This window comes from Podarcis cretensis, assembly GCF_951804945.1.
Source record: "Podarcis cretensis genome assembly, chromosome: 7".
NCBI classification, from domain to species: domain Eukaryota; kingdom Metazoa; phylum Chordata; class Lepidosauria; order Squamata; family Lacertidae; genus Podarcis; species Podarcis cretensis.
In genome coordinates, this window is record NC_137176.1 from 22,729,469 (window position 1) to 22,751,592 (window position 22,124).

The window sequence follows — 22,124 nt, forward strand, 5'->3', positions numbered from 1 at the left end:
AGAAAACAAAGCTTCTCAGTGATATAACAAAGAACAGGGAGTTCACAGTCAGTGAGTAAGCAAATCCTTTTTAACATTTTATAAATATGTGTGTCGAGAAAAGGACACTCAGTTTACACATTGTTTTTGCTCTCTAAATATTTTATTGAGGGAAAACAAACAGGAAGCTGGCACATATACCTCCCAATAAGCAACAGAAAAGTCAGTTTGCTTACCTCTAATAAGAACACCACCATTAATTATACATTTAAAATTTGTGAGCGGAGCATAGGGCACCCAAGCTGGCAGATTGATTGATTGATTGGTCCATCACCAGTAAGAGTGGTTTGCACCAATAAAAATCTCTTTTAAAAATACATTAAGATACAGATCAAATATAATAAAAACAATTCCATAGGACAGAATAGAAAAGGCAGCATAAAACTTTTCATCAATACGATTCTTTCCATTGTGAATTCTTGAATGTGCCGATCATCTTTGTTGCAGGGATTTGCCAAGTTCCAACTAAATTGTTTTAGAAATCTTTATAGAAAATATATTGCTTCCCATGGGATTCCTCAGATGTTTTGCCCAAGCAGCGATCTCTATGTTTCTCTTGAAGGGTAGCTTTAGGTGAACCTCAGTAGCCTGAAAAACATGTACGGTCATCAAAATGCCTTCACCGTTCCTTGAATGTTTTGCCTGTGCGGGATAAATCCATAATTGCCCAAACTCTGTGACATTTGTAAGTCTTATGACAGTTTGTTTCTGCAGGAGAAAAGCTATCACAAATCAGTTATGGATGAAACTTTTTGGGATTATTCGAACCATCAATGGAAGGCATTAGTAACTGTCCCCTTAAGATGGTCAAGTGAACTAGGCATGTAGTGAGAAATGATAGAGCAAAATTGAGAGACTGTACACACATACCCAGGAGTAATCCCCATTAAACACAGTGAATTGCTGAATGATTGGAAAGTTTTTTCTTGTCTCTTGGTAACTCAGAAAATGAATTATAAGTGTACCTGAACAACACCAACCCACGGTACAAGGTAGTATAAGGCAGAATTACTTCTTCCTTCTCCTGCCAACTCAACAGCATACTCAGGAGACCAATGTGTCATTGACTTATTTTAGAGTAAAGTGTGATTTGGCTTGTTTCCATCCAAAAACTCCCATGTGATCTCATCTCTAGCTGTTTATTCATGTGGAAAGGAAGAGAGATTGGTGCTCTCAGTTTCTTTCCATTGAAGCACGAGTTGGCTTTCTCTTTAGACACGTTGATACGGTCCTAACTAGGTCTCTAAAAACAACAACAACAGTGCGTGCAATTTTGACAGAGTGCAAATTTTCCCTGAGGCCTGAATCACTTGCATTCTGAAGGGATGGAGGATGGTCCATTGATTATACGCTTCAGGGTCAAACTGAACTTTGGCAAACTGTAGCCAAAAGAACTCCCATCAAGTTGCCTCGTTCTGAAAGCTGATGTGTGATTTCAGCCCCACTGATTTACTCGTGAGCAAATGGAGGGAAGCTGCTTCGGTGTGTGAAAAACAGGTCTATAATTTCAGTCATACTGCATTGTTGATATCAGATGTGCCACAGGAATCATTTAATTTTTTTTAAAAAAATATTTCTTTTCAGGGGCTAGTACAATGAAATGGGCACAAGCTTATTGGAAACAGGCAGTGCCATGCTAATTCCCTAGTTCAGTTAAAGCTTAGAGATAGAGGGGAGTGGCTGTGATGTGGCACATATAAATTATGCTTTTATCTCAGTTAACCAGCATGAGGGTTGTTTTATTTTTATTTTTTTGGGTCTCTGATTCATATGATGTCTGTGTTTTCATTCTAACCCTTTTGCAGGCTTGGGGAGGAGCGAGAGAGGTCTTCCGCCTACTTAGGTCTACAGCCAAATGCTAATGGGAATGTATCTTGCACCAGCACAACAGGAACAAACTGAGGAGTGTGTCACTCAGCTTTCATGTGAAGGTTACCGCTCACATTATGTTTGAAAAAACATGACGTGTTTGATGGGTTTGGAAACAGAGAAACGAAACATGAAGGGGCTTGTGCATATGTTTAAGAAGAATGCCCATGTTCCTGGAAAAGCTTCACGCAGAGAAAGAAACCTTCACCATTTCAGTTTAATATTGCTCACCACAATTGAATCCCTCATAGAAGAAATGGTATTTAGAATTATATGGAGATAAGTGGAATCTACAAGAAGATGTGTGTCTTCATCTCACCTTGCAGGAGTCCTCGTGCTCAGGGTTGCAACCAGCTACCCCCCCAGGACACTTATTTATTTATGAAAACATTTATTTGTCACTGTGTTCCAGATTATATGAAAGCTCAAATTTGTATGAATGCTCTCCAAGCTTCTATTTTCAACGCTAGACCAAACTCATTTTCATATGAAGGTAGGAAGGGTAGGAAGTAGAGGGAACAGAAAGCAAAAGTGGGGACTAACATCGTTTTTCCCCTTTACAAGAAGAAGAGTTTGGATTTGATATCCCGCTTTATCACTACCCTAAGGAGTCTCGAAGCGGCTAACAATCTCCTTTCCCTTCCTCCCCCCCAACAAACACTCTCTGAGGTGAGTGGGGCTGAGAGACTTCAGAGAAGTGTGACTAGCCCAAGGTCACCCAGCAGCTGCATGTGGAGGAGCGGGGAATAGAACCCGGTTCACCAGATTGCGAGTCCACTGCTCTTAACCACTACACCACACTGGCTTTACAAGTGGCTGTGTTACAGGGAAATTTCTTCTTCTTCTTCTTCTTCTTCTTCTTCTTCTTCTTCTTCTTCTTCTTCTTCTTCTTCTCCTTCTTCTCCCCCCCCCCTCCAAGTGTCCCTATTTTCCAGTCCCAGATTTTCCAGTCCCAGATTTACAGAAGCTGTCCCACTTTCTGAATTGATCCTGGAATGTCCCACTTTTCCTTAGAGCATCCCTATTTTCATTAGTGAAATGTTGGTGGGTATGGAGTTATGTGACCTCTGAGCCAAGGAGATAAGGAATTCAACAACCTTTAGAAGACATCTGAAGGCAGCCCTATATAGGGAAGTTTTTTTTTTTTTAATGTTTAGGGTTTTATTATGTTTTTATATATGTTGGAATTCACCCAGAGTAGCTGGAGCAACCCAGTTGGATGGGTGGGGTATACATAAAGAAAGAATATTATGATGATGATGGAACTCCCTATTTTCATTAGAAAAATGTTGAAGGGTATGTAATAATAATAATAATAATAATAATAATAATAATAATAATACAAAAATAAAAAGCAGACACATTCACATCTCTCCATTCTCCACCCATGCAAGCAAAATGCATCACCAGAGTTCAGAAAGACCTTTCAGCTAGACAAACATACTTTAAGAGGGTGCAGAGCAGAAACAGTGAGGGATGTGGTCTGGGAAAATCTTGCATGCAGGATCAAGAGGCTTGGGGAGACGCCTTCAGCCATTGGACCTGAGTCCCCACCCGCACCCCATTGTTGCTGTTCAGAGTGGAAGCCAGATGAGAGGTTCCTGCCCCAAGAAGTTACCCTTCTAAAATAAAATGCAGTTCACAAACAAATGTAACTGACATTCATCAGCCTACAGATCAGCTCAGACAGTTCACCTGCCTTTTAAAATCAATTTATTCCCATTGGCTGGATTCTGTTCTGGGAGCCTTGCAGGGCATGACCTAACAGCATTGGGCTGGCTTAATGGAATTTCTTCACTGAATTTCCTTCTGTAGCATGCTTTTTTCCAATGAGCGCGCTGCCAAATCTGATCTGAATAATTTGTAAGCCTGTGGCATAGCTACTAATTCCCACTCATTGCTTTCAAGCGATATAGTACACACTGTTTCACCTTTCAGATAGAGGTGTATTTAGATGAGTTTTCTAACCACACACTTATCTTAAATCCCAGCTCCCTCTCTCTCTCTAATAAGCTCTAAAAGATGTTTAATGTGCCTAATATGTATCTTCCCACTCTTAAGGGCTTGGTGCCATATTCTGAAAAAGTTGGGCCTGTTCCCAGAGTAATATGCACAGTTCTGAGAATATTTAGACTGTGAAGCAGTTGCTTTGGCAGGTATTTTGAGGAGCTACACCTGGGATCCATAATATCTGATGCCAGGACCTGAAATAACTATGGTTTCCACACCCCATGGCTTCCTTTATTCATTTTTTTGGTTGTGGAAGTAATTAAGGCTGTGTTCCCTAGTGCATGTTCTTGGAAGCAACATCCATTGAGCATCAGTTTGGTCTAGAGCTGTCAGATCACTGGGTTTGGCTTGAAGAGTCAGGACTTTAGCTTCCTCTTCATTTCCCCCTTACAAGTAAGGACTGAAAACTCAGGGTAAGGGGACAGAATCAAATCTATAGGCTGTTTTCTGACTTGAGAGTGTTTGCTATCATCACTACCTATGGATGGGGTGAAAAATCGATTTTGTTTGTATTTTTGCAAGAAACTCCCTAATTCGCAATTTTTCAACAGATGTGCAAACTGAAACACAAATAGCCTTTGAAATTTGTAAAAAAAAATGCATACAATAGTATGGGCAGGGAGTGATCTGAAATTGTAGGGGCATTAAAACTGTCACTGTGTCATGGTCAGATCACCTCCTGGTGAGTTTTAGATACCCAGTGGCATTTTTCTCTGTGATTGGAGGGAGGGGTATATTAAAATGGTCTGTCACAGAGACTAATTGATCTAATTGGTTTTCAGAGGGCCCTGGGGATTTATTTATTTTCTGTTGACACAGCTGACTCCTCTGTCACATATCTGGTTAATCTGTGGAATGGGCTGATGACCTGGGTGGCTGACACAATTTCCCCTGAGTGTCCTTTACCAAGTTCAGAAAGCTCTGTGGTTTACCCCAGAGCAAAGAGCAGTAAAGAGATAAAGGAGACAGTTTGAGCACAGGTACAGAACAAACTACCAACAAAGGTAATCAAACATTGGTAAATGCTCATGTCGAAGAAGAAGAAGAGTTTGGATTTGATATCCCGCTTTATCACTACCTGAATGAGTCTTAAAGCAGCTAACATTCTCCTTTCCTTTCCTCCCCCACAACAAACACTCCATGAAGTGAGTGGGGCTGAGAGACTTCAGAGAAGCGTTACTGGCCCAAGGTCACCCAGCAGCTGCATGTGGAGGAGCGGAGACGCGAACCCAGTTCACCAGATTACGAGTCTACCGCTCTTAACCACACCACCACTGCTGGCTCACTCCGTGGTTGTGAAGGTGGTGAAGAAATTTGATTGGCGGCTAAATTGTTCTCCTTGCTCCTGATAATCCCCATTTCTCGCCTGGGGTAGAGAAAGTGTTTTCCTTCCCTCAATAGTCTTACCCAATGCAGTCTGCTTGTTTTGCCCCAATGCACCTACTGACAGTCATTGAGCCTGCTTGTATTTGCATCGTCTTGCATAGGTCCACTGTGCATTCTTGCAACTCAGATGTATGTTTTGAGGTTGTTTTCTCAGATGAGCCCTGAGAGGTTTTCTGTGTGCAAGCATTCACACCTTGCATTTGTTCCTGCTAAACAGATGCCATTGGAGTGCTTGGCAGAGGCCAGGCAGGGATAGCATCCTTTGCCTAAATGGATACAAGACGATCTTCAAAACTTGTACAGAAGGTTAAATAGCAGAACCAAGCCTGTACTTTTGGACAACAGTGCTAAATCATCAGACACTGTTCTGACAAATAAAAAGCTATTAGTCTACCCCAAACTGTAATGAGATCATGATTAATAAATGCCTCTCAAAGGTCTATATCAAAGTCAAGGCTTTCCGGTGATAAATGTAAACATCCAGACCCCACTTTGCCAAAAGCTCTGTGTTGCAGCTACATGGCTGCCCTGATTGATCTGTTCATTACTCTAATAAATAATTTATCACCTCCAAGAGGACAATTCATTATGCAGATAGTATGAACAAGTAACTTTAAGCAACCGGAAAATAAAATGTTTTCTTTTAAAAAATAATAATAATGACACATGCTACCAGTGCTCTGTAATAGTATCTGCTGCAAGTACACAAAGCTAGCCTTACCTTACTATAAAACAATGTTTCAAGAAATATATTTTTTCAGAAGTAATAAGTCATATGTGCAACTGGGATCAAGAAGTCCTCATTTCAAAAGGTTGTTTACACTGTTGCTTCTATCATTGAATATCAGTTGTATTAGCCTGGGTTTGCCAAAAGTTGTAGCTGTATCTAGGTATGAATAAATCTGTCAATCTTGGTTTCTCTCCATTTTCTAGTCTTAAATTCAGTTCCCCACATTTCCCCCACAATTTATTTTCTTTTAAGAAATCCTCATGAAAATTCACCAGCATTTTAGTGTGAATTTCTCCTGACTGTAGAGTTTTGTCTGCAATAATGCCTAATATATGCATTTCTCCAATGCAATTTCCCTAAATGTATATGCTATCTTTACTATTTTTTAAATGCACATTTGATCCTAGTACACTCGTACCTTGGAAGGCAAATGGAATCCATTCTGGAAGTCCATTCGACTTCCAAAACCAAAGCGCTGCTTCTGATTGGTTGCAGGAAACTCCTGCGGCCAAACAGAAGCTGTGGAAGCCCAGTCGGACATTCAGCTTCCAAAAGAATGTTCGAAAACTTGAACACTCACTTCTGGGGTTTCAATTGTCCCGGAAGGACTCTCCTCCCTGGAAGAGAGGGGAGTGGTTGTGGGCGGGAGCCCGAGCTCCGCCCCTAGCAGGGGGCGTTAGCCCCCTGCCTCCCCCACTCACCTGGCTGGCGCCCACGCCTATCGGCAGGCACCCTACTAGGTGCCTCCGAGGGGGCGTTTACAGCAGCCTATATGCTGCGGCGCCAGCCCCTCCTCGGCCTCACTCTCCGTCGTCCCGTCGCGAGTCACCCACCCTCCACTCCCTTTGAGCTCAGGGTCTTAGTTCATTGGCCTTGCTATGGACCTTAGGTTGGTTGCCCTGGTTGTCCAGGGGGCCTGGTAGGAATTTTTCCATTTGGCATTAGGCTTTTTGGTTTTTTTTGCCTACCTCGTAGCAATCATCACAACTTTTGTGGTATTTGTGGGTAGGTTAGGCATTGGAATAATGTGTTGTGGTGTGTCGAAGGGCTAGGTGTGGCCATCGTCTATGCCTTCCATTTTTGGGTATTCCGTTAAAGGAATCTGGCGGTCGTGTATTCTGTCCGATGCCTGCTTGGTGGGAGGCCATGGCACGACCCTCGGTGACATCAGGGGAGAGCCTATAGTTGGATTAGCATCAACAGGCTCCACCTACTGGTGAATAAACCCCCCTTGTTTTAGACATCCAATGCCTAAGCCAATACCTTTTCACTGCTGTAATCAATAAAGTTGTGGCCTTTTCTTGCCCATTAACCTTATATCACGTGTCCTTGTGTTTCATTCCACTGCGCGGGGGTCGGGTCCTTGAACCACAACCAATTTGTTCAGGAGCCAAGGCATTCGAGATCGAAGGTATGACTGTATGTTCATTTTTGTACACATTACTCTGCTGGAGAACTGTATTGCAAGATTTGGAGAAGTGTGAATTTAGATGGATAGCTGTTTTGTTCATGCATTGTTTTTGAATGTGCAAATTATGCAAATTCATCTCTAAATGTGAACTGAATCAAATTTCTTCCCCTTCCATAGGTACATCAAAGAGGTCCTAAAAATTCTGGTGGCTCAATGGAACCTGTGGACAGGGCCTTCTGGCCCAGAGTAGCCTAGCCCATAGGGTGTGTGTGTGTGTGTGTGTGTGTATTGGCATAAAACTCACCACTTAAGGGACCAGTCTAAAGACAATGTGCAGACATTTTCATAACTCTTTGTATGAACTCTCTTGCAGCAACAGTAGCAACTTCGAGCAAACAAAATAGCTGAAAAGGCTATGCCCGTATTCACCAAGCTGGACCTTTCAAAATACAAAATGCACTTAGCCATTGCTTTTCTTCTAATGCGATGTTCTCCTGTGGTTTTGTCCGTTTATTAAACTAAACTGATGGCTGTGACCAAGGGATGAACAGAATAAATTGGAAGCTTATGTGGAGGTTTCTACTAAATTGTTTGTAGCCTAAGCAATATGCAGCCTAAGGAACGGGATATAGCTGACAGGCAAAGAGGAAGCCGTATTGATTTTTATTCCCAATTAGGTTAGGTAGATCCTGTTTATCTATTCACTTAAGTGGATATGAATGGGAACTCTCAAGAGTATTCTTAACATGTTTTCAGAGATATATTTTTAAAAAGTGCTTCTGAATCACAGCGCTAACAGGGTTTCGGATGCCACCAGATGGTCATTTAATACACCCTGACGGTGCATTTGAAGTCACCTTGTTTTTCCCAACCATTTGTAAGCAGAAGAATAATTCAACAGAAAGGACGCAAGCAGAGCTCTTGATTTTAGCCATGATTGACACACAGGATTTGCTAATGTTCTGAATGTTTGGGCCCAGGGCCTAGAACATAGGAAACAGAGAATATACTAAATCTCCCTCAGGAATTCTATACAATTATTCCCTCAAAAACCCTCACATGTTTTGTCTGAGGACCAACTCCAAATTTCCATTTTTATGTTGATTTAAGCCAAAACTGGTTAATGGTGTGTGTGTGTGTGTGAGAGAGAGAGAGAGAGAGAGAGAGAGAGAAGAGAGAGAGAGAGAGAGAGAGATCCAAACATATAATCTATCCGTTAGCTGAAGTTCCTTGAAGCAGTTAAAGAAATCAATTTTAAAAACTGTGGGCAGGTGCGGGGACATCCAATGAAAAATTATCACAGACTTCACAGCAAGCTGGTGAAAATTCATTTCTTGAAATAAAAATAACACAGTGGCTGGCCAAGTGTTTTCTGTTTAATGAAGAAGTATGGCAAAAAGTATGTGACCCAAAAGATGTGTGTGTGTGCATAAGACATACCGACAAGGTTGTGCTTACACTATTGCTAACAAAAAGAACTCTCCAACAAAGCAAAAAGTGACCTTGTTGCTGAAGTTGTCTTGTTGCCCCGTGAGAGACGGTCGGTGTCTGGAGAATAAATGTGATTAGGTCATTTGTGAGTTCTTGTGAGTAGTGAGGCAGACAGCTGTAAGTGGTGGTGGTTTATGGGGGTGGGGTTGGGAGAGAAAAAATGGAAGGGGAGGAAGGCAATTAGCCTTGTTCAGGATACTGGAGCTACAACAATGTTAGGGAGGCGTCGTATGGTCTACATAGCATGACCTTGACTGGGACCAAGATGGAAAAAGAAAGTCGTACCTCCCACACTGAAAGCAGATATGAGTACTTTGCAGTTCGCAGGATAATATTTTATCAGAATGGACAAGTAGCCTTCACTTAGCAAAACTGATAAATCTGAAATGTAAGAAAGCATTTTAGGAAGGCAAGCTATATGAAAAGTTGACTGTGTGGGAAAGTTCTGATCGGCTTCCTAGTTACCTGCGTGTTGTACTTGGAATGCCATGTTTGTTTAGTTTAAAATTCTAATGCATGTTGCTGCAGAGCTTTGTTTCATGTGTTCATATGCATGTGGGAGAGGTGAGGGATGGTGTTTTATTCCTGGTTTTCCGATTGGCAGAAGGCACAGCATAATCTTCCCAGAGTTGTCTTCATATAGCTAGCACTTCAAAAGGCTTCAGGCCCCAGGTTTATTGTGTTCTTTCTTATGGAATTACATGTATTTCCAGCAGCAGAAAGGATTGCTAAGAACCAGTCTGCTCAAATAGGGTTATATTCCAAATAAATGCAGATGCAACGATGAGCATTTGCACTGAGTTCCAGTTCCCCAGAAATTAGAGATTTGTGGATTTTTCCCCCTCGCCTAAGCCCATATTTGATGCCTCTGGTCCTTTCACAAGGAAACAAGTTGTTCCCTCATGCATTTGGTCTGCCAAACAAGCTTGGAGGATGCACCCACAATCATTTCCAACATTTTACTTGGATTGCTTTAATTAATCAACAAACTTTCACCTGAACAGCTAGTAATGACAACATATTGTGTTCCCAAACATCCCTTCCTAAGTGTTATGCATCTTGACAGTAGCTAGGTCACATAGACATGCTAATGCGGGAAGACTAAGGCCAAAATTTGTGAGACAGTTCAGCTATTCTATCACCAACACCATCATACATACATAAAGTTAGCTACACTAGGGCAAAAATTAAAAAAAATATAAGCTTCGCATATACATTGATGGGGTTTGAGCTGGCAGTAACTTACCAGGAAAGGGGGGTTGTGGTGGAGAAATCAATGAAAATGTCGACCCAATGTGCAGCTGCTGTGAAAAAGGTGAACTGTGTGTTGGAGATCATTAGGAAAGGAATTGAAAATAAAACTGCTGTGCCAATATAATAATGCCTTTATACAAATCTATAGTCTGACTTCACTTGGAGTGCTGTGCACAGTTCTGGTCAGCACACCTCACAAAGGGTGCTGCAGAGCTGGAAAAGTTACAAAAAAGGACAACCAACATTGCTAAGGGGCTGGAGCAACTTACTGTTTAGGGCTTTTAAGTTCAGATGAAAGGTGAGCAGGGAAATTATAGGAAAATTAGATAGGGTGAAGTTGCTCTCCCACATAGTTAGTGCTGTGCCAAAAACCCATCCAGTTTTTCAAAAGTTTCTTTGCCCTGTGAAAGATGCTTCCATTTTGATGCTTCATTCTCAATGCAAATCAGAACGTATTTAGAATTTTTTCCGGGTACAGAATTTTGAGTTTACTTTATTGTTCTGAGGTCCCTGTGTGGTGTGTGTGTGTTTCCCAGTAAACATATTTCCAGCACTCTGCGGCCTCCCTTTCTGGTCTAAAAAAGCTCTATGGAAGGTGTTACCTCATGAAATATTGCCCTGGGCTTTGATTGAAGCACGGGCACCCATCTCTCACTGATGAGATGATTTGTGGAATGAAAGAAAGAGCACTCAAGGCACCTCACAGAGAATGGTTTCGAAATGGAGAAAAAGGTTTGGCACAACAGTACTCATAAAATTAGAAACCAGGATCATCTAGCAAAGCTGAATGGTGGAAGAGTGAGGTCAGAGAAAAGGAAGCCCTTCTTCTCACACATCACTAAACTATGGGATTTGCTCCTACTAACTGTAGTGATGGCCAACATCTTTGATGACTTTAAAGGGGAATTAATCAAATTCACTGAAGATCTATTCCTCAAGGAATGGCTTGACCAGTGACAGTAGGGCATTGGTGTTTTTGGGAAGCAATTCACAAATGCTTCTGAGGGCTCTCTTTTAGAATCTTTAATTCATATGTAACCTTTCTCCAGTACTAGCAGTGTGGTAGGCACTGTGCAGAGGATAAAAATGGGGTGGATACAGTCTACGTTACCTGGACATCCCTGATTCTGTACTGAAGATCTCATGATACAAATGACCACCATCATGTGGAAGATCTCCATGCTTCCCTCTCCACTTTGCCAACGGCTTTGGCAAGACCTTCTGTATTTTACAGACATAGGTTTGAGGATTCTAGACCTGGTCTGAAGTCCTGGTCAACGAGGGCAAGAATGCATTGTTTCTGTTGTGACATTGTATTCCAGTTAAGAAGGAAAATGCTTCTAAGCTACTCTGCTTGAAGCAGTGGCAAAGGATTGTTGGGGGAGAGAAACCCCCCATCACCTAAAAAATAATGCTAAGCTTCAAACTGTTTTAGCATTTACAAAGCTTCTCCCCAGAAGTTGCAACCCCCACTGTCACTAGACACAAGCAAGGGAGGAGATGTTTGGTCTGGCATTAGTTAATGCTCCACAGAAATGTCATTTTTTAGAGACATCCCATAGCCAGAAATCGACAAGTGACATTAAGGCAAGTGGGAACTGGGAACCAGCAAAGAGATGGAAGAAGAGAGACACAATAGCTGTAACCAGTGAAAGAGAGATTATTTCAGCAGAGGCTTTTTTTAATGGACTGAAGTGGAAATGAAGTTCGCAGTAAGGAAGCTGCAATAGTTTACAGTGACAAACATTGTGTGAATGCAAGTTTAAGTCAGTGCTCCCCCCCCAAAAAAAAAATAAACAACAACGTTAAGGGGTACTCTCATTTTGATTCAAGGAAATCACCATTTTATAGTTCAAATCGGGGAAAATAAATACAGTAAATGGGCAAAAGTACAAAGATTCACAAAATGTTCAATTCACAAAATGTTCAGGAGTATGTATACCCTTGATGCCCCAGAAAGAAAAAAAAGCACTGGTTTAAGCAATGCAAAAATAAGTAAATCCTGAATGTATAAAATTGGGCTGTGTTGTAATGTGGCACCCTCTCGTCGAGGATAGCTACAACTTCAAGGAAAAGGAAATAACACGAAATGTTGTTTCAAACATTAGCGGGTGTAATCTGGTCTTTGAAGTGAGAAATACAAGGCTGCATTCTACATGTTTAAGATGTAGCGCTTTAATGTAGCTATCAGGGTTCCCCTGCACTGCCTATTTTGACAAGGCTCTTAGCTTATTCTGTGCACCAAATGTTGAGGTGAGGGGGCACATTGTTTTTGAAATGAGTATGCTATGCGGCTGAAATGAGATAACGGAATCATTGCAATTGTAGGAGTTTGCACGAAGGCCTCTGGATTGCATATGTGAAATCGCCTCTCGAAATTGCTTAGTTCAAATTGTAACATTTTTGACTCTCTGGATAGTTGTTTGAAATCAAAGGGTTGCGGAGAACAAATATAGCTCTTTCACATACAGTCCAATCTCACGATGCAGTCTGCTCACTGAAAAGTCGTCCCTCCATGAATAGTCTCTCAAAACAATATATTTGATTTAATGTATGTCATTTTTGCAAATTCTGGTTTTATTTGATACCTTATAATCAAGCACCTTAGAACTACCTTAGAACTGCAAACCTGCCAGGAAAGCAGCCAACATTAATCTCGGTATGTGGAACCCCTTGCAGACGACTGTAGTGCCTGGAGACAGACAGGTTTGTATCCGCAGCAGTGACCAGAGGAGGAATAACCACTGGGAGGAGCACAGAAAGAACAAATGCAATGGCATACCGTGGTACCTCGGATGACATACGCTTCAGGTTACATACGCTTCAGGTTACAGACTCCGCTAACACAGAAATAGTGCTTCCGGTTAAGAACTTTGCTGCAGGATGAGAACAGAAATTGTGCTTCGGCAGCGCAGCAGCAGCAGGAGGCCCCATTAGTTAAAGTGGTGCTTCAGGTTAAGAAAAGTTTCAGGTTAAGTATGGACCTCCGGAACAAATTAAGTAAGAGAGCCAGTGTGGTGTAGTGGTTAAGAGCGGTAGTCTCGTAATCTGGGGAACCGGGTTCACGTCCCCGCTCCTCCACATGCAGCTGCTGGGTGACCTTGGGCCAGTCACACTTCTCTGAAGTCTCTCAGCCCCACTCACCTCACAGAGTGTTTGTTGTGGGGGAGGAAGGGAAAGGAGAATGTTAGCCACTTTGAGACTCCTTTGGGTAGTGATAAAGTGGGGTATCAGATCCAAACTCCTTTTCCTCCTCCTCCTCCTCCTCCTCTTCTTCTTCTTCATCTACTTAACCTGACGTACCACTGTACCTGCATCAGCACAACCGGACGCCTTCATTTGCCCCAGCTGCAACAAAACTTGTCTCCCTCATATCAGTCTCCACAGCCACAGCAGGTGCTGCAATTCTCCAATGGTTGGGATTTCACTCCTGAAAGTGCAATCGTGCATTGTCACCCAAGACAAATGGATGCCAGCTGCAAAGAACTACAGTTCACACTGCATTTAAAAAACACAAATGCAGGGAGGTCATTGGGCAACAGTCCATTGTGCTTGGAATATTATTTTCACAAATCTGCAGCACTCCAAGATCTGCTGCAAAGAGCTGTGGAGATTTTAAAAGAGATGTGTAGTGAGTAGAAAGAGATGGGGGGGCTCATTTCACCCCATTTTGGTCTTGTTGGCACTTGGCCATAAGAGTTTTCCTTCCTCTTCTGTCTGGTTCATCCCATTGCACTCATTTAAGTTATATTTTATGCAAGCATTTTGTATAAAATATGAACTTTCAAAATAAAAAACACACACATTTCAACGCTTTTCAATGTATTTACTAGAAAAATATGCACTTCCAATGCACTTTTATATATTTATTTTTGGCACACCTTTTTGCACCGACAATGTATTGTAAAATCCGGAGAACAGTACAATCTGCATGGGAGTCGCTGCCCCATCCAGAATCAAGTTTGGAACATCACATTGATCCCCAACACTGCAAAAAGCAGAACAAATATATCCTTCCTCTATCTCTATTCCTCAACTGTGATGTGACCAGGCTTGTGGTTCTTTTCTCCTCCTTAAAAATCCCAAAACTGTAAAATGTGGGTGCACAAATGAAATCTGTTTTTGCATCCCTCGGAATTATGGTCAGCTTTTCCAACACAATATTCTCTCAGCAGCCTTTTTCACACAGAAGAGATGAAGGAGGAATTTCCCCAAGTCCCCTTTGTTTAAAATCTTTCTGGTTCCATTGCGGGTCCTTCTTTCCAAATGACAAGACACCCTTTTTTCCACGTGAAATGAGAAGAAAGGAGGAGTGGGTTACAGCAGAGAATAGGGAGAAGCTTCATTCATTAGCCATGCACTTGAGGGAGAAAGCTTTCTGGTTTTTCAGAAGGGGCTACTGAGACAAGCCACAAAGTTGCCAGAAACAAGTTTTGGTTTCCCTGCGCACGACCATTTCAGTGTTGTGACTTGGTGTGCCACAGCCATCTTGATTTAAATCATTTTCAGTCCACTGACCAATTGTGCAGATGCTCTACTGCACCTCAGACATCTGATATATTATTCAGTTTCAAGTCATCCTCTGGAAAACCAGTGCAGATTGAGCCAAGAGGTGATATGCTGAAATGTAGTAGCCTCATTCACACAAGCAGGTACTGTGTCAAGTAGGATTGCCATGTGTCCTCTTTTTCCAGGGCATGTCCTCTTTTTCAGGGTGGATATTTTAAATTTGCCAAAATGTCTCTGGCTATACTTTCTGGATGGGACATAGATATAACTGGCGGTTGAAGACTTGCTTTCCTCTTCTCTTCTCTTCTCCTGCCCCCCTCAGCAATATATCACAGCTTCTATAGCCTACATATAGTAGGAGTATTTAAAATGATAGTTGCCATAGTCCTTTGTGGTGTTCTTACAAAGCCCCTGGTCATTTCATGGACTATTGACCTGTACACCACTACTTATTCTTCCACTGCCACCAACCAGGTTTCTTCTGGTGAAATACTGAGTCTCAGTCACATTGTAAAGTCAAAAACAAAGATTAAAGTTTATTGAAGAACAAAAAGTTTTAAATATGTTCAGAACGGTTTCTTAAATCCGTGCCCTTAACTAGATGTGGCACTATCTCACACTGTCACACCCTTCTCTCTCAGTTCTATCCCTGTCTCTCGCTCTAACTGTCACAACCACTATGTTTGACTTTTACTGCCTCTGTCTGATTCTGACTCCTCTATTTCCCAATAGTAAAACCCCTGGGCTGAGCCTCAAAATCAGGTAGGTTCCGCCTCTGAGCTTTCTCATTAGTCAATCTACATCAACCATTTCCATCCCTCTGTACAAACAAAATCACAAGGAATGGGCAAACGCCACATCCTCTTTTTTGCCCTTCAAAATATGGCAACCCTAGAAAGGAGAATAAAGGGGATATGGAGTGGACTTCACCACATGTCAGAGGTGGGCAACACTTCTCAGCCACCTTCACTTCTGAGCTACCTTTGGGACCAGAGAAAAAAGTGGGTGTTCCAATAAATGTATTTTTTTACCTTTGTACAGGTTTTTACACAAACACACACACACACACACACACACACACACACACTCCTCTATCCAGTATTATCAGCATTCAAGGACACATTCCAGCCAGTCAAACTCAAAAATGTTCTAGGAGATTCAGTGAGAAGACTGGGGAGAGGAAGTGTGGCTGGAGAGAGGTGTGGGGTGAGTCCCAAGGACCAGATAGATAGGTTTGAGGGAATGCTGTTGGCTTCTGATCCTGAAGTTCCATACGCCTGACATAACTGATCACTACAAAAGGGTTGTGGTGTGTACGCACTGTTAAATAGTGGAAAAGATGGACGAAGGACACAGCTCTGTTGGATTCACAGCTCTTTATTGCAGCAGTTAGAACTGCTCCTGGAATCAGACTGACTGCAACCTAGCTGGCTGCTTTATATAATACTAAGTAACTTGAAACAGTAACAACTCACAACTAGCTAACCAATCATAGAATCATAGAATCATAGAATCATAGAGTTGGAAGAGACCACAAGGGCCATCGAGTCCAACCCCCTGCCAAGCAGGAAACACCCACCATCAGAGCACTCCTGACATATGGTTGTCAAGCCTCTGCTTAAAGACCTCCAAAGAAGGAGACTCCACCACACTCCTTGGCAGCAAATTCCACTGTCGAACAGCTCTTACTGTCAGGAACAGCTCTTACTGTCAGCTCTTACAATCAGGAGTGACAGTTTTCAACCCTTCATTTACACACTGGTGGCCCTAAATGAGGACTGCCACTAATCTTAATACATAACACGCCCCACCTAGCCTGGTGTGTGAGGCCCTAAATAAGAGAGCTAAGAGGAGTCAGTTGGGAGAGAGGAGCCTTTCTCATTTCACACACCCAGTTTCAATTTGTGTGGAATGTGTGAATGGTAAAAGGAAATGGGGTATGAGTTTTCCTTTAATGTTGCTTCCATTTCTAAAGATTCTACTCAGTGCTGTTTTTCTAGAAAAAGAGGTGGCGGAACTCACCATAAATAATACCTCCCTCATTCACCTAGAATGGCAATCTGAGAGATGCCAGAACTGAGTTCCAGTGAGTTCCTGCTGGGGGGGGGGAAGCCCTGCAAAATGGCTGCTCAGTCTTCACTATATATGCCCTTTTGGGCACAATGTTAATTCTCAAGGTTTGGAATTTAAGATGGAGAGAAGAAATGCCCTTTGCAAAGGTGAAAACAGCAGCCATGGCCTACAGAGGCTATATGTCAAGCCCATGTTATTGCTCCACGGAGAGTGCCACTGCAGTGACATGGTAATGTATGATTTCAAGGGTAATGGGTATAAAGCATTTTACAAAGGTTAAAAAGTTGCCATTGCCCATGATTGCTTAAATTATTTCAGAATAGAACCTGTTTCGGATACCTGGAGGCAATATGTTACATCAGTGCTTCTCGCCATGTGGGTCTCTCTGGGGCTATTTAGTCTGATTGAAAGCATGTGTCTGCTTTTCGATAACCGCAATCAGCAATATCACTTGTCTGGAATATTGTAAATGACCAGTCTTATAAATGGTGTATAAATACCACCAGCACCATGTCTAGATCATACTGCCCCGACTCTATAGTGCATGCATACCACATACATGTATTTCTCATTGTGCCTTCAAGATGTTGTCTCCAGGTGAGCACTCTTTTGAAAGATGCACGATAGTGGTTTTCATACTTTGTCCCATGTCAGGGATGGGTCAAAGGAGGAATGGTGGAGGCTGCCTCACCAGCGTGACCCTCCCAGGGAGGAGGAAGAGGAAGACAGTTTAGATTTAGAACAGGGGGTTGAGGGAGGAAGCAGCTCAGAGGCAGATGAGGGGAGAAGTTGAGAAATCATGGGAGAGCCAGAACAACCCCTGGCTGACATGTTGTCCTTAGAAAGCATTCCAGACCCTCCACCTCCCAGAACCCAGAGAGCCTTAAAAGTAGGAGAGCAAAGAGCTCAAAGACAGAGGGCATGTATTCCTGATTCCTTATCTTCTACTTCTTGGTTATTTTTTCAAATACAGAGAAAAAGCTGCTACAGAGTGGAGAAAGGAAATGTATGAATCGGTCCCAAAGTCACACATAAAGTCGATGGGTACAGGGTTGTGAATGTATATCTATTGGCTTCAGTTTGATGGGTTACAAACTAGCAAACCAATCTAAAATGTTTCCCCAATACTAAAAGTTAATATATCCCTCAAATAAAACTATTCATCACCTGTTATGGAGATCCATCTTGACAGTGCTGAGATGCATTCTGACTGTTAACTGCTTTTGGCTTTACCAAGACTTAAAGCATATCCTCTTTGTGACATCACACATGACATCAGAATGGCATGTTTGCATTCAACCTAGACCATCTCCATGCCAACAGCAATGGCCAGTAAACTTCTGCAACCAAGTAACCATCAACCTGACTACCCAGTTATTTCTATCTGGACTATTGAATGGTCATTTTTTTGCTCTTATAATGAAAGCCTGAAGAAGAGATGTGTATAATCTGAAAACCTGCTTCCAATGTTAAAGAAAACTAATTGTCAGGGCCTGGGCAGAGGAGGAACAGTGGAGACCCCCACCCCATCCTGACGCTCCCAGGGAGGAGGAAGAGGAAGACAGTATAGATTTACAACAGGGGCTTGAGGAAGGTCACAGCCCAGAGGCAGATGAGGGGGAACGTTGGGAAATTATGGGAGAGCCAGAGCAACACCTGGCTGACATGTTGTCATTAGAAAGCATCCCAGACCACCATCTCCCAGAACCCAGGAAGCCTTAAAAGTAGGAGAGCAAAGAGCTCAGAGGGCATGTAGCAGCACCCGTAGAGGAGACGAAGAGAATGATGAATGAGAAAGTGGGAGAGACGGGTGTGTGTGTGTGGAGATTCACTTGGGACAATGCCATTATCCAAGAGACTGGGTTCTATAGCCTCTCTTTATAAATATTGATTTTAAAAGGACCGTAAGAAACCTTCCCTTGTCTTTATACTTTCCTGGACAACCAACTGGGAGTTGCTGGCAGCATCCTAACATCCCAGAGAGCCTGGGAAATTAAAGGATTCTTTGGAAGCATGACTCATGATTGCTCAATGAGAATATTATTAAAGGAGGGCAAGTTTCCCTAGTGTCAATGGTGGCACCAGGGCAGGACTTTGGGGCCGAGGTCTAGAATTAGCAGAGGTGGCTGGGCTGAGGGTGGAAAAAACTTAGTAATATAGGCTTCCCACATTTTGAAATAAGCTATTTACATAAGCATATAAACAGAGGAATCCTTGGAGGACCATTATGTCCACAGTCTAACATGATCTAAATGCCCCACTGCCTGAAAATACACATTGTGGATGCAACCATTTCAAGCAGAAACAACACTGTGGGGAATCAATGTTGAGGCCTAGTCAATGACCAACTTGAATAAAATATTGGGAGGGAGCAGGTAAGTCCCACCCTGCATAACTGATCACATGACATGGTACTTGCACACCATTTGAATGGCAATGCCAATCAAATTGGGAAGGAGCCGACTCCCTCAAATATTATATTGGGGCTACCTTTGAAGGTGACCAGGAAACTACAACTAATCCAGAATGTGGCAGCTAGACTGGTGACTGGGAATGGCTGCCAAAACCATATAACATCAGTCCTGAAAGACCTACATTGGCTCCCAGTACGTTTCTGAGCACAGTTCAAAGTGTTGGTTCTGACCTTTAAAGTCCTAAATGGCCTCAGACCTGAAGGAGTGTCTCCACCCCTATTGTTCTGCCTGGACACTGAGGTCCAGCTCCAAGGGCCTTCTGGCGGTTCCCTCCCTGCAAGAAGCAAAGTTACAGGGAACTAGGCAGAGGGCCTTCTTGGTAGTGGCACCCAGCCTGTGGAACACCCTCCCATCATATATCAAAGAAATAAACAACTATTTGATATTTAGAAGATATCTGAATGCAGCCCTGTTTAGGGAAGTTCTTAATGACTGATGTTTTAATGTATTTTTAATCACTTGTTGGAAGCTGCCCAGAGTAGCTGGGGAAACCCAGCCAGATGGGCAGGGTAAAAATTATTATTATTATTAACAAAGAGTTGACTCCTATGCCAATGAATCTCATGTGTTGGGTATGCAAATTAGAGCATGTCACAGAATCCTATGCAATGCACTGGTAAAGGTAAAGGTAAAGGTAAAGGTAAAGGGACCCCTGACCATTAGGTCCAGTCATGGCCGACTCTGGGGTTGGGGCGCTCATCTCGCTTTATTGGCAAAGGGAGCCGGCGTACAGCTTCCGGATCATGTGGCCAGCATGACTAAGCCACTTCTGGCGAACCAGAGCAGCACACGGAAACGCCGTTTACCTTCCTGCTGGAGCGGTACCTATTTATCTACTTGCACTTTGAGGTGCTTTCGAACTGCTAGGTTGGCAGGAGCAGGGACCGAGTAATGGGAGCTCACCCCATTGCGGGGATTTGAACCACCGACCTTCTGATCGGCAAGTCCTAGGCTCTGTGGTTTAACCCACAGCGCCACCTGCGTCCCTTAATGCACTGGTATTTCATAGCAAATAATGTAGGTGTTATTCAGCAGGTACGCACGTTCTCTGGTCACCATAAATAGACATCAATAGGCCTTGAGGAAAGTGTGTACCTCAATAGGCAATATACTAGATAATATACAAGATTGGGAATATTAACTGGGAACTGGGCACAATTCCCTCTTTGTGGACAGATTTTGTACACATTCTGCCTCAGGAGAATGAGCACAATGGCCAGTTGTTGTTGTTGTTGCGATTTCCCATTCAACACACCCTATCCCTCCCTTGCGCACAGAAATTCATAGACATTAAGCCTGTTAATACTACACAGCAAGCAAAGGTTATGAAGAGCTGTAAAGTAAACACAATATTTAATGCTATAATTATGAAGTGAAGAAATAGCTGCAGATTCCTTTTTCTGAAATGTGGCTCTAACCATATGCTGTTCTAACCATATGCTGTCGATTTTTATATGATATATATATATATATATATATATATATATATATATATATATATCCAGTCAAGAAACAGAGTAAGGGTACAATAAATTTACATTAAGCACTTTCAGATATCATTGTTTTCCAGGGAGAGGGGATGCTGAGCACCTGCTCACTTTCCCTCTGAATTCAATTGACTTTTGTTGCTGATTGCCAGACAGATTTTCCCATCTGTCAAAATGGAGAAATCCTCAGGTTGCTGTACACAAAAGGTGGAAGCTATAAGGCAGTTGAAACATAACTGGGATACTTGCAGAGATGCCAGTGAACTGAGTGCCCTTCTCCCTGATGTGTGTACCGTCTCCCTAACTCTATGGGATTTTCCCCTTGTTCCCCTTGATTAAAGAGGTGGAAACATAGCTGTCAAGTGTCCCTTATTTGAAGGGACAGTCCCTTATTCCAGTGCCATGTCCCGCTGCTGTCCCTTATTGATGGATGTCCCTTAAATGTCCCTTAAATGATGTCCCTTAAATTTCAAAGGAAGCAGCTCCTCTCCCTCCCTCCCTGCTGGCCAGGGAGGAGGGAGGCTCCAACTGTGTTGCTTGGCTGTGTTGCTCACCCAATAAGGAGTCTAAGAACGACTGGGGGGGTGGAGCTTGCATGCCTTGTGTGTGACTAGTTAATGCAAGCTGAGGGGGTTTTTGAATGCTGGACGCCATTTTGTTGCACGTGCTGCTGCAAACTTTGCAGTGCAAAGGCAGGCCGGGGAGCCATCTTAAGTTGAGGCTGCATAGGCCTTGTGGTGCATGTGATTCAGATTCTATTCAGTTGAACCTCTGGTTACAAAGTTGGTTGGACAGTGTTCTCGAAGCTACCAGCATGAGTTTGACCAGACTGCAGGAGGACAGGAAGACTGGAGTGCCTGGAACAGGTGAGGCTGCAGGTCCCTTATTTTGGCTGCTGGTCCCTTATTTTCAAGGCTGCTGGTCCCTTATTTTCAAATCTGTAAGTTGACAGCTATGGGTGGAAAGGAAGCATCACCATTTTTCCGGCCCTGGAAACAAAGGGGGAAGAATTCCTCATGCAACCTACTCTGTCCATCTGCAGCAGCGATGCACAACTCAGATCATTCTAAGTCACTGCTGCTTATTGGGAGGAATAGAGGGCCAGGCAAGAGGTGGGGAAGTTGATGCTTTGAAAATACACCTCAGGCACATAGAAAGTTGCCTTATAATGAGTCAGACCATTGATCCACCTGGCTCAGTATTGTCCACACTGAGGGCTCATGCACACTTCAATGTAGCCCGTGTTTTCTAGACACACGTCAGAGAGGTTTTTTCTTCTGTCTTGCCACTTTTCCTGGGGAAACCATCTGTCTATCGCTGATTTGGAACAAACGTCAGTTGGGTCTTCTGCGGATTGTCATTTGTTCTGATTCAGTGGTAAACAGCTGGTT

General features: G+C 42.8%; 2 long non-coding RNA genes across 2 annotated transcripts in view; one reads left to right on the top strand and one right to left on the bottom strand.

Annotated features, from left to right (window-relative positions):
• Window positions 1-22,124, top strand: part of LOC307220945 — a 367,696-nt gene that overhangs the window by 284,169 nt on the left and 61,403 nt on the right. The gene's annotated exons all lie outside the window — the stretch shown is intronic.
• On the bottom strand, window positions 146-18,011 carry LOC307220982. Its single transcript, XR_013841247.1, has 3 exons — window positions 17,940-18,011; window positions 13,502-13,688; window positions 146-627 (listed from the first exon to the last, which is right to left on the bottom strand). It is a non-coding gene; the product is annotated as an uncharacterized lncRNA (long non-coding RNA).